The 18,980-nt window shown below is 37.1% G+C and overlaps 1 long non-coding RNA gene and 1 pseudogene across 3 annotated transcripts in view; one reads left to right on the forward strand and one right to left on the reverse strand.

The window, feature by feature from the left end:
- LOC147369010 (uncharacterized) overlaps positions 1-18,980 on the forward strand; it is a 289,600-nt gene that overhangs the window by 56,835 nt on the left and 213,785 nt on the right. The gene's annotated exons all lie outside the window — the stretch shown is intronic.
- LOC147369011 (PRELI domain containing protein 3B-like) lies at positions 16,652-18,893 on the reverse strand (annotated as a pseudogene).

Here is an 18,980-nt window from a genome sequence, read left to right on the forward strand (position 1 = left end):
GGAAAAACCATAGCTTTGACTAGACGAACCTTTGTTGGCAAAGTAATGTCTCTGCTTTTGAATATGCTATCTAGGTTGGTCATAACTTTCCTTCCAAGGAGTAAGCGTCTTTTACTTTCATGGCTGCAGTCACCATCTGCAGTGATTTTGGAGCCCCCCAAAATTAAGTCTGACACTGTTTCCCCATCTATTTCCCATGAATTAGCATTTTCTGAATGTTGAGCTTTAAGCCAACTTTTTCACTCTCCTCTTTCACTTTCATCAAGAGGCTTTTTAGTTCCTCTTCACTTTCTGCCATAAGGGTGGTGTCATCTGCATATCTGAGATTATTGATATTTCTCCCGGAAATCTTGATTTCAGCTTGTGTTTCTTCCAGTCCAGCATTTCTCATGATGTACTCTGCATAGAAGTTAAATAAGCAGGGTGACAATATACAGCCTTGACATACTCCTTTTCCTATTTGGAACCAGTCTGTTGTTCCATGTCCAGTTTTAACTGTTGATTCCTGACCTGCATATAGACTTCTCAAAAGGCAGATCAGGTGGTCTGGTATTTCCATCTCTTTCAGAATTTTCCACAATTTGTTGTGATCCACAGAGTCAAAGGCTTTGGCATAGTCAATAAAGCAGAAATAGATGTTTTTCTGGAACTCTCTTGCTTTTTCCATGATCCAGCGGATGTTGGCAATTTGATCTCTGGTTCCTCTGCCTTTTCTAGAACCAGCTTGAACATCAGGAAGTTCACAGTTCACATATTGCTGAAGCCTGGCCTGGAGAATTTTGAGCATTACTTTACTAGCGTGTGAGATGAGTATAGCCCAACTCTTTCATTCGTTCTTCTGTTGATGAATATCTGGCTTTTTCCAGTTTGGGGGTATTATGATTAAAGATTCTAAAAACATTTTTTAGAGTGTTTTTGTTAACTTTCATGTTCATTTCATGTCTCTTGGTTAAGTACCAAGAAGTGGAATTTCTCATTTAACAGAGTTAATTATCCCTTTTCAAAGATAACTTCCCCTAGTATATTATAGTGGTTAGGCCAGGCATAATTAGATACATAACAAAAAATGACTCTATTTTGTTATTTTTGGTAGAAAGAAGGATATCCAAAGACAGAGCACAAGAGATAATCCAAGAATGCTGGGTATTGCTGGTATGTGCAGTACAAGATGTGAGGAATAATGGAGCATAAGACTGGAGAAGAAGGGAAATACCTTGAGTGACATATTTAAACAAATATGGATTTTATTTTGTAGATTTTTTGGAGGATATTAATGTTTTTAATGTAGAAAAACAAGGGTAAGCCTCTTTGAAAAATAATTATATTAGCAGTTTAACAGGACAGTTCAGCTAGAGACAAAGAACAATTAATATTAATGGTCTAACGTCTGACCTTCTACTTTTCCATACTACAATACAACATAGATAACATTCTTTGTATAACATTCAATTATTGATACCTAATAAATTAATATGTATAATAATTTATAGAAACATTGTCTCTTTTTAGTTTTATGAATTGTATTTTTGACATCTTAACTTAAAATCACTTTATGTAACCCAAGGCCAAAAATATTTTCTCCTAATATTTTACCCAATATTTATAGTTTTGGGTTTTGTAATTAACATTGTGGTCCATCTACATTGTGAGCTAATTTTTGGTGATGGTGCAAGATAATGATTAAACTCAATTTTGCTTGTATTGATAGTTGTCCAGCATTATTTGTTGGAAGGAATACCCTCTTCCCTTTAAACTGCACATCTATAAGAGTCAATTGATGATAAATGTAGAGATCTATTTATGCAGTCTGTCTTCTATTCTGTTGATGTGTGTGTCCATTTTTTTCTCTAATACAAAACTGTTTTGATAATTGTAACTTTGTGCTAAGTTTTGAAATCCAGTGCAGTTTCACCTTCTTTGTTGGTCTCCTTCCAAAGTATTTTGTCTATTCCACTTCTTTTATTTCTCCAGATTTTTGGGATCAGCTTGTCAATTTCTACCAAAAAATGCTGCTGATACTTTAATTGGAATTACTAAATCTATAGTGTCTAGAGAATTGACATTTTAATAATATTAAGTCTTATAATCCATGATCATAATTTATTTGTACTGTGTTTGTTCAGACTTTAAAAATTTCTTCCATGTGTTCTCAAGTTTTTAATGTGCAGTTCTTACATACATATTGCATAATATATTACATTTTGTTATAACTAAATATTTAATATTTTCTGGACTCTTCAATTCCAATTTCTACTTGTTAAAAGTGGTGTTCCTCCTTAGGAGGAAGAAGTTTGTCTTGGTGAAGAATGTAGTTGGACTTAGAGCTGAAATAGGTGAGGCTTTTCAGGTATCTTTAAGTGTTCACTCCCCATGAATTGTCTGGTATGGCTGCCTTACTCTGGCTAACCAGCCAGGTTTTTCAGGATTCCTTCGGTGTATATTTCAAGACAGAGAAAATCAGAAGATATCATTTATTGCCAAATCCCAAAAGACATACAACAGACCTTTTGATATCAGAGTCTCTAGACTCTTGAGCCCTATCAAGAGTCAGGAAAAAAAACATGTGGGGTGAAAAATGTAGGTGTAACAATATTTGGAGAATACAATCTGCCATAGTTTTGTTCACTAATGCATTCTAAATGTTTATGTTAGTGCTTGGTACAGAGGAGACACTCAATAAATATTTGTGAAATGAATGGATCATTCATTCATTGTGCCCAGCTGAAACTGAGTAGAAATGAAGGTCCCATTCTTTCTGGTAGGACCATGGTCTGGAAAAACAGAGACTCAGTCCAAGAAAAGTTATGACCAACCTAGATAGCATATTAAAAAGCAGAGACATTACTTTACCAACAAAGGTCCATCTAGTCAAAGCTATGGTTTTTCCAGTAGTCATGTATGGATAAGAGTTGGACTATAAAGAAAGTTGAGTGCCAAAGAATTGATGCTTTTGAACTGCGGTGTTGCAGAAGACTCTTGAGAGTCCCTTGGACTGCAAGGAGATCGAACCAGTCCATCCTAAAGGAAGTCAGTCCTGAATATTCATTGAAAGGACTGATATTGAAGCTGAAACTCCAGTACTTTGGCCACCTGCTGTGAAGAACTGACTCATTTGAAAAGACCCTGATGCTGGGGAAGATTGAAGGCAGGAGGATAAGGGGACGACATAGGATGAGATGGTTGGGTGGCATCAATGACTCAATGGACATGAGTTTGAGTAAACTCTGGGAGTTGGTGATGGACAGGGAGGACTGGCATGCTTCAGTCCATGGGGTTGCAAAGAGTAGGACATGACTGAGCAACTGAACTGAACTGAACTGAACTCCCTAGTGTCTTGAGTAGGTTGGTTTGGTTTTATAGCAACCCAGGCAATTAGTTGCTGAAATTTCTTATTCTCCTTTCTATTGTCAAGAAGGGTTTGCCCCACTCAGAGGTAGGAGTAAACAGGGAGTCAAAGCGTTAGGTAAATTAATCTTTTATTGAAAAATGCCTGGAAATGAAATAAAATAACACTCTCAGTGAAACTCAAAGTAAAATATTTCTTAGCATTTTAACATCACTTTAGTCAAGGGAAAGATTTTTCCTATACATAATCACCTTTCCTCCAGGAGTCTAAGTTGTTCAAATGTCTTGGTTCTCTGGATAGCACACGGGGATGGGTCTGATGGAACATGTGTGAGGGCTGAAAGTCCCAAACTAGTCAACTGACGAACCATGCTTTGCTGTTGGCAGTCGCTCATACCAGAAAGTTATGTGTGAAGTCACACGGTATTCTGCTTGAATGCCTGCCATTGATATGGTTGATGCTATTGGATTCTTTCTCTCTGTTTCTTATATATGTGGTTTCTCCTTCCTCTATTTCACCTTTTCTTGGGATATTTTAAAAATCTGGTCTCCAAAATCAGGAAGAGGGAAAGTTTGCTCTATGTTGTTTTGAACCTTTTAGTTCCATACTTGGTCTGATAGTTTTTAAGCTTTGAAAAAGAGGATTTGTAGTCTCCATGTTTGGTTTTATAGTCATTTGTAGTTATATAGACTGAGAAGGGTGGAATGGTGAAGCAGATGAGGTATGGATTGGAAGGAATCCCATGATCAGTAACACACACACACACACACATACACATTCATATATATGCACAGTATCAAGATTATTGGAATTTCTCTTCTTTGTGCATGCCCAAATCAAATAATCAATTTATCTTCTAAGCCAAAATATCTGAGTTAAACAGATATTAAAGGGACTATTATTAATAGTTAAATGCTGATAACAAGCATAAACTACTGCTGTGTTTGGCAAACTGGGGCTGTGGTAACCTTAATAATAGGGCTTCCCAGGTGGCGCTAGTGGTAAAGAACCTGCCTGCCAATGCAGGAGACATAAGAGATACAGGTTTGATCCCTGGGTTGGGAAGATCCCAGGGAGGAGGGCATGGCAACCCATTCCAGTATTATTGCCTGGAGAATCCCCATAATATGATGCTGAATTCCAAATGGAAATTCCTTCCATAAATGCATGTTTTTAATGATAAAGTCCTTTAAGGATGGATATGTTTTATGAGTTTTGTATTGAAAGTTCTAAGAGAATCATATTGGCTGGTTGAGCAATGATTCCAATGCGGCAAGGAGATTTCTAAATGAATCTGATAAAGTTTCTTGAAACAAATACCTTTGGGTGTGCATCTCTCCTCAAGAATGGTATAGAAATTACGGCTCCAATTTAACATTCTCTGAAACCATCATGGACCAAAACAAAATATTGGAAAGTAGGCTTACCAATGTGTTTTTAATATCCTGGCCAAGATTAGTATATCTGGAGACAGATGCTTGCACTGAAGTCTGGGCTCCAATACCTATATAGTTGTGTGATCTTAATTATTTAACTTTCCACATCTTTGTTGCTGCAGTGGTTAAGTTGGATAGTTATAGCACTTGCTTCCTACGGTTGTTATAAAGGTTAAATCACTTAATACAAAAAACAAGTACAATGCCTGGTACAGAGCAGGTGTTTGATTTAGCATTTATTATGATCTTCTGCCTTAACAACTGGCACAACCAGCTATTTATTGCCAGAGCAAGAAACCAGGAAATCATTACCACATTCTCGTTTTACTCCTTCTAATCACTGATGTGATTTTTAAGGTGGACTATTCTCTCAGTGAGTTTTCCTCAGTCCACAATTGTTCCCCAACAATAGACATATTGTCATATCCCCTGTCATATTCACAGGCAGCCAGAATGACTTTTATAATGTATGCTGTGATAAGTCACTTTTCTATGTAAGTTCCTTCAGTGGCTCGTCATCCTTGGAATGGGTGCACCAGGCTCTTCAAAATATGACTTCTGTTTACTTAATTCCCCAGCGTCATTTCTTGCCACATTTTCCTCATATTTACAGACTTACTAGACAAACTTTCCTGAAGCTCTATGAAAGACCGCCTCATTTGAGCCTTTCTTCTTTCACATAATACTGCTTGTTTTATTCCTGCTTTCTCTTACTTTGGCCTTAACACCCTTCAGGGCTGAGCTTGTCTATTTCTTCCTTCAGAGCTATCTGGCACTTAAATGTGGTTAGATGCCTTCTCAATGGCCTGTGTATACTTCTGCATATACAAATGGCCTGCATATACTTTTCTCAGAGCTTCTTGCGCATTTCTGATATGAGTACAAAGAGTGCACAGTCTGTCTCTTCAATAGAGTGTAAACTACTAGGCAGGAGCTAGGATCTTCTTTGTTGTTATTTCTGTTCTCTGTGCACAACATACGACATGTAATGTCTGTGCAAAAGATGCTGGTTGAGTGAATGCATACCTGTGGTATTGATTAATAAATTATAGGAGGTCATTTTTGGTGTTGGTTTTTGGCTTTTTAAAATAAAAATGCTAGATTTTTTTCCTACAGATTTAAAGGTTTTTCTGAAACTGCCTTTTAAAAGGTTGAGTTTTTCTCCTTAAATTTGTATGATGAGATCAATCCTCATTAAGTTTGTAGAGTCTCTCAAGAGATAAGGAGAGAAGAGAGCATAAAAAAGTTAATTAAGGAAATACAAATTTATGGAAATGGTATGTCATCCTTGAAATTGCAAATGGGATTGAAAATAACACTAATTCTTATGCCCTGTTGCTGTATATTCTTTTCGTTGCATGTACTATTCCATTAGCTGTCTTGTCTTGTCTCGGAGACTTATTTCCATAGAGAGGATTGGGACATCTTTAAGTAGAATATGCAGCCAGCTAGATGCCTTGAATGAGAGGTCTCAAATTTTTATCTGACAGCAATACAAATTCAAAACTATAGCTTATGACTACATGTTTATACTGGATAACTGAGTTTATAAACTTGGTAAGAATTAAAGTGTTTTAAATAATTTTGAGATATTAGTAAGCATAAACTTTGTCTTTTTTCTTTAGAAATAATTATTTTCATAGGAAATTGATTGCAAATATTCATTCCTCTAAGGCTACACTTTCAATATGTTAGCCACTAGCCACATGTATTGAACCGTTGAAATGGGCTAGTCCAAAATTAGATGTGCTATAAAGTTTAAGATTTCAAAGAATTCGTTTAAAAAGCAATGTAAATTATTTCAGTAATTTTATATTACCTCAATAATTTTATATTTTATTACATTTATATAGTTATTATATCTATATATAATTTATATATTTATTTGCAGGAGTATTTTTAATATATTTAGTCAAATAATTTTTTCTTCAAATTAATTTCACCTCTGAATTTTTATTTATTTATGTATACTAGAAAATTTAAAATTACCTATGTGGCTCATATTATATTTCTATCGGACAGCTCTTCTCTAAAGTGCTTTCCATTTTGTAGCTTGTTTTGTGTGCGTAGAGTCCTGAGGAAGTTTGTGATAAAAGGACTTCATGCCAAATACCACTAATAAAGCTATTGTAATACATTAGTGTCAGTATACACAATACTGTGAATGTGTGTGTCTGCTGTTACTTCAGTCATGTCTCTGCGACCCTATGGACTGTAGCCCACCAGGCTCTTCTGTCTGTGGGATTCTCCAGGTAAGAATAGGGGAGTGGATTGCCATGCCCTCCTCCAGGAGGTCTCCTTTACCCAGGGACTGAACCCCTGTCTCTAATGTCTCCTGCATTGGCAGACCGGTTCTTTACCACTAGCGCCACCTGGGAAGCCCAAAGTTAAATGCACCTGGTACTTAATTTTTTTCTTAAGAATATTTGAAACATATCAAATATATGATCTAAATTTGTGAATAGCTGTAGTCTACAGTTTATGTCTTAGTCAGAGATTTTATGTTTCAAATATTTTGATATAAAATTATCCTTCTGAGTCTTCAGTTGAATTATTATTTCTTTTATTTACTCTAAAATGCTGAAGGAAGTTGGAAACTGGCAAAAAATTTTTTGCACCAACATTTGCTCATCACTATCAGTTTTCCTCCACTCTTTTGGAACAGTGAGTGCATCAGGCTTGGGAACGCATACCAGGGAACTTTGTGGGTAGGAAGGGACTTGCCTCCTAGGGGCAACATATGAAGCAAGGCTGCCTGGAGGCATGCCAGAGGAAGCTGAAACCAAAGCCCAGCAGACAGTCCGACTGTGCTATTATTACAGAGTGACAGATTCCATATAGGCTGCAACGGTTGGGAACTATGGAAACCAGACTAGAGTGAGAGTACACAAGGGTGGCAGACAGAGCTGGAGAAGTCCCAGGAGCTGCAGGACCACAGGCAGATGGTACTTTTATGGGGCATTAGAGGCAGTGGGCTGTGTGGTCATTAGGACATCAGCCCATTTCAGACAACCAATTACAGCTTGTACAGGTTTAAGTGTATTTTACAATATAATTAATGTTTGATACAAACAGTGAATTTAATTTGTGAATTGTGTCAAGTAGCTTTTCTGTATTATCAAACTGAACCAATGGTTTTACATAATAAAAAGCTGAAATTATGCCCCACACAAGAAAGAAATCAAACGCGATCTTTGGTTCAAAATTCTTCACTTGAGCTCTCATATTCGTTTTCCATTTCAGTGCTCAAGTGTCAAATTTCAGCCCTCTGGGTTCATTTATACTTGTTTTTGTAAAATAGATAATAAGCCATTTGGTATCTCTTTAATAATATACTTGTGTAGTCACAGAAAAACCCCACCATCACCAATTTTTGCTGCTTATTTGTGTTTGGCTAACATGATAGCAATTTCATTTTTACTTTTTATTTTATACTGGAGTATAGCCAGTTAACAATGTTGTGATAGTTTCAGGTGGACAGCAAAGGGACTCAACCATACATGTACATGTATCCATTCTCTCCCTGTGTTATTAGGACCTTGTTGGTTATCCATTTAGATATACCAGTGTGTACATGTCCTCAAACCCCTAACTATCTCTTTCCTCCATTTCTTCCCCCAGACAGTCATCAATTCATCACTAACTCTGTGTCTGTTTTGTAAATAAATTCATCTGTATCATTTCTTTTTAGATTTCACATATAAGGAATGTCATATGATATATCTCCTTCTCTGACTTACTTCACTCAGCACGACAATCTCCAGGTCTTCCCATGTTGCTGCAAATTGCATTATTTCGCTCTTTTTAATGGTTGAGTAATATTCCATTGTATGTATTTAGCACATCTTCTTTATCCATTACTCTCCTGATGAACATTTACATTGCTTCCATGTCATGTTTTGGTTGTTAGAAATACTGCTGCAGTGAACACTGGGGTGCATGTATCCTTTTGGATCATTTTTTTTTGTTTTCTGGGTATGTGCCCAGGAGGGAGATTGCACAGTTATGGTAGCTCTAATAGCAATTTAAATCCTATTTAGATGTATGCTGGAAGGAAATGGCAATCCACTCCAGTATTCTTGCCTGGGGAATTCCATGGACAGAGGAGCCTGGTGGGCTACAGTCCATGGGGTCCCAAAGAGTCGGACTTGATTGAGCAACTAACACAGACTTCTTGAGACACAGCTTTAACACAATCAATTTATGCATGGTAATATTTTAAATATTAACCAGTTTCTTGGTGATTAGTCTAAGAACATGTAATAAATTATCCTAGTTATTGATAAAAGGATAAGATAGTCCAAAGCAAGTGATTCATTCATTGGGTGATAGGAAGGGTAGAGTCAAGCTGGACAGTGGTTTTGGAAGAGTTTCCCATTGGAGTGCTGCATCTTAATTTTGGGTTGACTTGTTGATAAGTTAAGATTTTAATCTTTACAAATGGGAGGAATTTTTTCCTTATTGACAGTGCCTCCATGAAGTCATGGAAGTATACTCATGGAGATGTCTTCCTGTAGCTCTTAGGAGAGGACTGAGGAGTTAAGCATTCTATGGCTTCTGCAATGAAATTGAGACTCAGAAGTCCAGGTCATCAAACTTTTTCATTTATATCTCAGCATGAGATGGCCAAAGAGGAAGACAGAAATTCTGGGCCCATCTCTCTGGAATCTTAGGAGAGAACCCCTACTGCCAGTCTGGTCTCTATTTTTCCCACACCACAGAGTTCTGATTCCAAGTGGCGTTGGGTGTGTGGTTTCCCACTCTTTTGCATATTTACTTTTTATCTTTCAACATTTAATATACAGATGGATATAATATGGTGGCCCAGTTTAAGATGGACCATAGATGGGTTTTGTTCACTTCCTGTGGCTCTAGGCCAGGAGTAAGGAGAGACAGAGGCTTTCACTGGGTTGATAAATCATGAACAGACTCATACATATCGATTAGAACTTGGCTCTTAATATTTCCTAGTTGGGTAAATTAACTTCCTTGTGTCTGTTTTCTCTAAAAAAATGGAATTAAAAATAACACATGTCTTATAAGGGCTGCTTGAGGATAGACTGATAATTAAATGAAAGATGTTTAGCCAGTTTCTTCCATGTAATATGTATTCAAAAAGGCTGGTTATTGTTATTATCAAAGAGAAAAAATGTCTCAATCTACTGCTACATTTTCTTTGACCTCTTATGGGGCACCTCCTTAGGTAGATAGGGCTATAAAGAAGGTTGAATATTATGCAATGTAAAGATAGTAAGCAGTTGATAGACAAATTAAATTCCATGTATTCTTAGGGGAATCCTATGTCTAGCATATGTCTAGCATATGTCTAGACCCCTCATAAAAGCTTGATAACTATCATCAAGTTTCTGTATCTGAAGAAACACCATGGAACTCAATTATTTTTAATGAAATTCCCACTTTTCCAAAACATAAATCATGAACAAGTTTTAAAAAAATGAAGGTTGCCTTGGAGACTGTCAAAATGTGACTCTACACTGACTTACATTTATCAGTCCTATTTATTACATATTTTCTCTTTTAATAAAAAGCCGTTGGTTAGTCAATCATACAATTAATTGTACACTGTATCTCTTCTATCAAAACCTTCAATATGAGACAGAAACATTTTCAGTGTTAGAGATATTTTTCCATTGTGTTGTCATCATTTCCATTTATCAGATGAAGTACTGCAAAGAAAATAATGTTTGGTGGATTGAACGTCTATCTTCAGAAAAAAACTTGATAAATCATGGCATAGCAGGAAAGTGAAACCTGAGAAATTACAATTTGTCTAATGACAAATTAACAGCTAACAAAACAGACAAATGAAACTATGACATTATTTAAATAAGTATTCAGGAAAAATTACTAGCATATTTTATGTTATTAAATCTGAACTAGTTAAAAAAGGGGACTGATGGATTTTACAAATCTGCTATTATCTCGTTATTATAAAATATATTTAAAGACAATTAGCTCCAGATATTTGCAACTTTTTTTATAGAATATTTGAGGACTAAAGAATGATAAACTGTCTACTCTGTTCTCCATTTTTAGAAATACAAATCAGATGCTCCCATAGAAGTAAGACTGCAGTTCTGAGAGATAGTATAGTAGATAAAAACAATCCTTTGAGGCAGTAGTTTGAGTTAGAAGATACTTTGTTCCCTTGAACAAGTTTAGTAACCTTGAAGCTTCATATTTCTCATCTGTACAGGTGAGATGTACACCTTATAGGTGTACATAAGGTGTACACCTTATAGGTGGATTCTATATGATTTTTAATAAATCAATTCATTTGAAGTTTTTAGAAAAATTTGCCACATAAAAGCATTCTGCCAGTTAATATTATCATTATTTTTATTATTGTTATTGCTACTACTGTTATTCTATATAAAGCTATTGGTTGGCCAAATTTAGGAACTCATTCTTGGCAATTCAAAATTTGCTTTAAAAAAAAAAAAACTTACTTTAAGATTAACTTATAAAGTGTTTGTTCTAACATATCAAGGTTAAAAGAAAAAAAGAGGTGAGGTTATAATAGACCAGAGGCTTCTTACTGTCCAAATAAATCACCACTGAAATTCTCATCATTATTAATAACTTTAGAAAAATATGCATTATCATTTAAATTGGTGACATGTTGTTACATGTATCTTGGACTAGTTATGAAGAAAGTTAGTGATTAATATTTCTTAATTTCATTTCCTACAATGCATATATGTTGGAGTAGTTGGCAACTTAGATTCTGGATGTTGTAGCAAAAACCCTGGACAGCTAAGAAATGAGATCCAGATGAGATACTTTGATTTCATAACTACATGCCTTCAGAAACAGTCTTGAGTATTTATCAAGCCTCTTACAGTTCAAAATTCTACAAGTCTGAGAGTAATGATGGAACTGTGGTAAGGATACTAATTCAGAGTAATAACTTAATCTTACATAATTAACTCGAAGCCAAGCTCAAAAAAGCCTTCAGTATAAAATATAGGAAAACTCGTTTATGATAAAATAATGTACTGTGTGAATTTTAAAGTTCTGTTTAAGTGTTTTAAGTTCGTTCTACCACCGCATTTTGTGTACAGAGGCAGAGAGTTGTGTGTGTGTGTGTGTGTGTGTGTATGTATATATATATATATACACACACTTAACTTTTAAGTAAATATATTCTATTTCTCCAATTAGGTGGTACATACCTCAAAAAAGGAAGCTCAGGTATGTACCACCTAACAGACAAAATAGAATATATTCTTAAAAGTTACATATCCATAGTTTTTTTCAACAAGTAACTGATATTCTTTTTAAAAGTTACCTCTAAAGTTGTGAAAATATTTTGTATACTTGAAATTGTATTTTTCTACTTAGATACATTTAGTGCAGGAAGTATACATCCCAGGCAAGGAAAATGGTGTGAACTAAAGCTTGATAGTAGGGATATATATGGCTTGTGTAGGAGTAGTGTGTAGACTAGTTTGGAAGGAACAGAGGGTTTGGGGGAGTGGACAGAGAGCTTCAAACTAGGATGGAGAACATATTGCTGACTGCCTTGACTACCTGTTAAAAACATATAACATAGTTCGCTAGAAAATGTAGAATGATCACAAGTTTTTAAAAAGATTGTAATATATGCAAAGTGTTTTTTTTTTTTATAGTGAAATTAATCTGGCAGCACTGTGGAGGTGAATTGGATATGAACGAGAATAGAGTCAATGAGCTAGTTAAGACTGGTTTAGCAGCAATAGAAATGTAGAAGGAGGAATAAATGCAAGTGATGTGAGTCCTGTAGTGCAAATATAATCTTATTCATCATTGCATCTTAAGCACATAGTATAACAGATGCTTTATTTAAGCACAAAAATTTGTTTATTAAATAGATATTGGAAAATTTTATTTTAAACAGAAAAAATGTTTTAATTTACACATGAATTCTAAAAAAAAGGAGACCTAAGAAGTGACAAAAAGCACTTTTATACTTTTTAGACAGTTCAGTTCAGTTCAGTCACTCAGTCGTGTCCAACTCTTTGAGATGCCATGAATCGCAGCATGCCAGGACTCCCTGTCCATCACCAACTCCTGGAGTTCACCCAGACTCACGTCCATCGAGTCAGTGATGCCATCCAGCCATCTCATCCTCTGTTGTCCCCTTCTCCTCCTGCCCCCAATCCCTCCCAGCATCAGAGTCTTTCCCAATGAGTCAACTCTTTGCATGAGGTGGCCAAAGTACTGGAGTTTCAGCTTTAGCATCATTCCTTCCAAAGAAATCCCAGGGCTGATCTCCTTCAGAATGGACTGGTTGGATCTCCTTGCAGGCCAAGGGACTCTGAAGAGTCTTCTCCAACACCACAGTTCAAAAGCATCAATTCTTCAGCGCTCAGCTTTCTTCACAGTCCAACTCTCACATCCATACATGACCACTAGAAGAACCATAGCCTTGACTAGACGGACCTTTGTTGGCAAAGTAATGTCTCTGCTTTTGAATGTGCTATCTAGGTTGGTCATGACTTTCCTTCCAAGGAGTAAGCGTCTTTTAATTTCATGGCTGCAATCACCATCTGCAGTGATTTTGGAGCCCAGAAAAAGAAAGTCTGACACTGTTTCCACTGTTTCCCCATCTATTTACCATGAAGTGATGGGACCGGATGCCATGATCTTCATTTTCTGAATGTTGAGCTTTAAGCCAACTTTTTCACTCTCCTCTTTCACTTTCATCAAGAGGCTTTTGAGTTCCTCTTCACTTTCTGCCATAAGGGTGGTGTCATCTGCATATCTGAGGTTATTGATATATCTCCCGGCAATCTTGATTCCAGCTTGTGCTTCTTCCAGCCCAGCGTTTCTCATGAAGTACTCTGCATATAAGTTAAATAAGCAGGGTGACAATATATAGCTTTGATGTACTCCTTTTCCTATTTGGAACCAGTCTGTTGTTCCATGTCCAGTTCTAACTGTTGCTTCTTGACCTGCATACAGGTTTCTCAAGAGGCAGGTCAGGTGGTCTGGTATTCCCATCTCTTTCAGAAATTTCCACAGTTTATTGTGATCCACAGAGTCAAAGGCTTTGGCATAGTCAATAAAGCAGAAATAGATGTGTTTCTGGAAGTCTTGCTTTTTCAATGATCCAGTGGATGTTGGCAATTTGATCTCTGGTTCCTCTGCCTTTTCTAAAACCAGCTTGAACATCTGGAAGTTCACAGTTCACATATTGCTTTTAGACAAAGAAACCACAAATTTCTGAGGAAGTGGCAGGATCGAGAAACTTGGGCTTTTGGTGCATATTTAGTGAAGAACCTAAACAGTTTGGGCTTGAGGCAGTAAATAAAGAAGGAACATGGTTTGTTTATTAGACCTCTTTGACTGAATTCCCAGCTTTGGCAGTAAGAGTGTCCTTCTACCCCGAGATGCAGGGAGGGCACCTTTCACACAGGGGATTCATTTCTAGCTTTTACAGAGACAAGAGAGGAGAGTCAGGGTGTCGTTCTTTCATAGGCCATTATTATGTAGTTTTAACTTGACATAATATGCCACTTTGGCATTTTTAGGGATGGCCCATCCTAAGCCCCCGTGTTGATGAGGATTCACCTCCCCTCTTATTTTCTTCCTCAGCCCTGGGGAGGGAGTGGCTTTCTGTAGTTATTGATCTGGGCTGCCTTGACATTCCCCTTCATATCCCATTTCCTGCATAACCAACTTTCTGCCTCAAATATCTTCTTCTTAAAAAATTTTTATTTATATTAGAGTATATGATTTACCAGAGAAGGCAATGGCACCCCACTCCGGTACTCTTGCCTGGAAAATCCCATGGATGGAGGAGCCTGGTAGGCTACAGTCCATGGGGTCGCTGAAGGTCGGACATGACTGAACGACTTCACTTTCACTTTTCACTTTCATGCTTTGGAGAAGGAAATGGCAACCCACTCCAGTGTTCTTTCCTGGAGAATCCCAGGGACGGGGGAGCCTGGTGGGCTGCCATCTATGGGGTCACACAGAGTCGGACACGGCTGAAGCAACTTGGCAATTAGCAATATGATTTACAGTGTTGTATTAGTTTCAGGTATACAGCAAAGTGATACAGTTTTCTGCATACAAAGAACTTAATCATGTCCAACTCTTTGCGACCACACAGACTGTAGCCCATCAGGCTCCTCTGTCCATGGAATTCTCCAGGCAAGACTGGAGTAGGTAGCCATTCCCTTCTCCATGAAAGTTTCCAACCCAGGGATCGAACCTGGGTCTTTACTGTCTGAGCTACCAGGTTATACGTGTGTGTGTGTATACACATCTATTTTACATATATATAATATATATATACACACACACACACATATATTCTTCAGATTCCTTTTTCATGTGGGTTATTACAGAGTATTGAGTAGAGGTTCCTGTGCTATACAGTAGGGTATTGTTATCTATTTTATATGTATTTTTTTGTGTATTAGTATTAATCTCAACCTCCTCTAATTTTCCCCCACCCCCTCATTTTCTGTTTGGTAACTATAAGTTTATTTTCTAGGTCTGTGAGTCTGTTTCTGTTTTCTAAATAAATTCATTTGTTTCATTTTTTAAGATTCGACATATAAGTGATATCATATGATATCTGTCTTTCTCTGACTTCCTTTAGTATGATAATCTCTAGATTCATCTATATTGATGGAAATGGCATTATTTTATTGTTTTTATGGCTAAGTAATATTCCACTGTGTACATGTATCACATCATCTTTATCCATTCCTCTGTTGGTGGGCATTTAGGTTGCTTCCATGTCAGCTATTTCAAATAGTACTGCAATAATTATTGGTTGCATGTGTCTTTGCAAAATATAATTTTCTCCAGATATATACCCAGGAATGGGATTGATGGATTACATGGTAGTTCTGTTGTTAGTTTTCCATATGTATATTTTTCATAGTGGTTGGGAAATTTACATTCCCACCAACAGTGTAGGAGGGTTCCCTTTGTTCCACATCCTCTCCAGCATTTATTGTTTGTAGACTTTTTCATGATGGCCATTTTGACTAGTGTGAGGAAGTAGTTCATTGTTGTTTTAATTTGCATTTCTCTGCTAATTAGCACTGTTGGCAGTGTTGAGCACCTTGTGCTTTTTGGCCATCTATATATCCCACTTTTTTTTTTTTTTCTGGTAATGACTTTATTTTTTCAGTTAACATAACCAACCCATGATACAGCATACTAAATCCTAAAGTACAAATCCAAGTAAGGTAATACCTTTACTAAGTTACAAAACTTTGGCAAATCAGTACAGTACTCTTTAACACAATATAATGTACTTTTGTTGGAGTCATTTATTACTTTTGTGATAATTTTTACTCCAAAATAATGTTATCTGGGTATGAAATGAAAACATAATGATTTTTAATGGTGGTTTATAGCAGAGCAAATTATTTTATGCAGTTAATGTCTTTTTAAAATGATACAGTTTCTCCTTTAAAAGTGAGTTCCCTCATGTAAGCTCTCCAAGATTACTGAAACAGGGCAGTTGTGCATATACAGAGGGGGCTCTGTTTGCTTCTGAGGTTGGTCCAAAGCCAGATAGAATTCCAATGAATGAAAAGCTTTAAAATTCTACCTTAAAGAGGTTTCACCAGCCAATACCAATTTCCAAACATACTTTTCAAAAATTGTTAAAATTTTGCATGTATTGAATTCTCAAAATCAGTCATTTCTGACCATATGAATTTCAGCTGATCCCTTTTATTTAGAAACCCTGACCTCTTTGGTTTGATCAAGTCACATAGCTTTAGCTTATTAAAAAGAATTCTACCTAAAATAGGGTTGTATTTTTTAAATAACAAATAAATATACTGCCAGCTTGTAGAGACTTGGGGAACTGGGTGCCGTGTATCAACTTTCATTATCATTTCTTCACAAATGCTGCTGCTGCCATTGGTGTCTGTCCTGCCAAAGCTGTCAGTTCCTCAATTTCAACATTTAGTTTATGTATTACACACTCCACTGATTCTCAGCCTTTATTCAGTTCAGTTCAGTCTCTCAGTTGTATCTGACTCTTTGTGACCCCATGGACTGCAGCACGCTAGGCCTCCCAGTCCATCACCAACTCCTGGATTTACTCAAACTCATGTCCATTGAGTTGGTGATGCCATCCAACCATCTCATCCTCTGCCATCCCCTTCTCCTCCTGCCTTCAATCTTTCCCAGCATCAGGGTCTTTTCAGATAAGTCAGTTCTTCTCATCAGGTGGCCAGAGTACTGGAGTTTCAGCTTCACCATCAGGCCTTCCAATGAATATTCAGGACTGATTTCCTTTAGGATGGACTGGTTGGATCTCCTTGCAGTCCAAGGGACTCTCAAGAGTCTTCTGCAACACTACAGTTCAAAAGCATTAATACTTCAGCACTCAGCTTTCTTTATAGTCCAACTCTCACATCCATACATGACCATTGGAAAAACCAAAGCTTTGACTAGATGGACCTTTGTTGGCAAAGTAATGTCTCTGCTTTTTAATGTACTGTCTAGGTGGGTCATAGCTTTTCTTCCAAGGAGCAAGCATCTTTTAATTTCATGGCTGCAGTCACCATCTGCAGTGATTTTGGAGCCCAAAAAAATAAAGTCTGACACTGTTTCCCCATCTATTTCCCATGAAATGATGGGACCAAATGCCATGATCTTCGTTTTCTGAATGTTAAGCTTTAAGCCAACTTTTTCACTTTCCTCTTTCACTTTTATCAAGAGGCTTTTTAGTTCTTCTTCACTTTCTGCCATAAGGGTGGTGTCATCTGCATATCTGAGTTTATTGCTATTTCTCTCGGCAATCTTGATTCTAGCTTGTGATTCCTCCAGCCCAGTGTTTCTCATGATGTACTCTGTATATAAGTTAAATAAGCAGGGTGACAGTATACAGCCTTGACGTACTCCTTTCCCGATTTGGAACCAGTCTGTTGTTCCATGTCTAGTTCTAGCTGTTGCTTCCTGACCTGCATACAAATTTCTCAAGAGGCAGGTCAGGTGGTCTGATATTCCCATCTGTCTAAGAATTTTCCAGAATTTGTTGTGATCCACATGGTCAAAAGCTTTGACATAGTCAATAAAGCAGAAATAGATGTTTTTTTCTGGAACTGTATTGCTTTCTTGATGATCTAGTAGATATTGGCAATTTGTTCTCTGGTTCCTCTGCCTTTTCTAAATCCAGCTTGAACATCTGGAAGTTCACGGTTCATGTACTGTTGAAGCCTGGCTTGGAGAATTTAAAGTATTACTTTGCTAGCGTGTGAGATGATTGCAATTGTGTAGTAGTTTGAACATTCTTTGGCATTGCCTTTCTTTGGGATTGGAATGAAAACTGACCTTTTCCAGTCCTGTGACCACTGCTGAGTTTTCCAAATTTGCTGGCATATTGAGTGCAGCACTTTCACAGCATCATCTTTCAGGATTTGAAATAGCTCAACTGGAATTCCATCACCTCCACTAGCTTTATTTGTAGTTATGCTTCCTAAGGCCCACTTTACTTCTCATTCCAGGACGTCTGGCTCTAGGTGAGTGATCACAACGTTGTGGTTATCTGGGTCATGAAGATCTTTTTTGTACATTTCTTCTGTGTTCTTGCCACGTCTTCTTAATATCTTCTTTTTCTTTGTTAGCATTTGATGATATCGTACTTGCCATCAGCCCTTCAAGGTAACTGCTGAGACTGATCTCTTTCACGGTAATTATGGCTTCTCGAGTCAAGTATTTTTTTCTGGGTCTTGAGGATGTGATTTATATATCTCTCATCTACTGAAACCATATTTGTAAATGAAATATTTGTAGATTTAAGTTCCATTATGGATCCACTACAGAATATTCTTGCATATATGTTTTGGTTCTTGCTGCACCAATAATAGATTTCACAATGGAAGGCAGTCCCCACTCTGTGCTGAGAAGTCTATGGCTGTGCAACCTTCCAGAGGGGTATATGTGTCTGTCCAGTACATCAGCTCCAACCACACTCGGGTTCATAGAGTTTGGGTGTTTCTGCATTGCAGCTGTTGTAAAAATTTCCCATGGGTGGTCAAAGACGTGCTCTGAAGTCCAGATCTTCATGGTGATGGTGGCCAGTACAGTTTCCCGGTGATGCTAGGTCACAAATGAGGCAAAGAGACCACTCTTGCCCAAGCTCTGCCCCTCAGCCACCCTGCCAGCTGCCCAGTGTATATCTTCTTTTTTTAATTGAAATGTCTTTTTAGATC

Source organism: Bos grunniens, chromosome 7 (genome assembly GCF_055505025.1).
Source record: "Bos grunniens cultivar Pamir isolate PY7600 chromosome 7, Bosgru_T2T1.0, whole genome shotgun sequence".
NCBI classification, from domain to species: domain Eukaryota; kingdom Metazoa; phylum Chordata; class Mammalia; order Artiodactyla; family Bovidae; genus Bos; species Bos grunniens.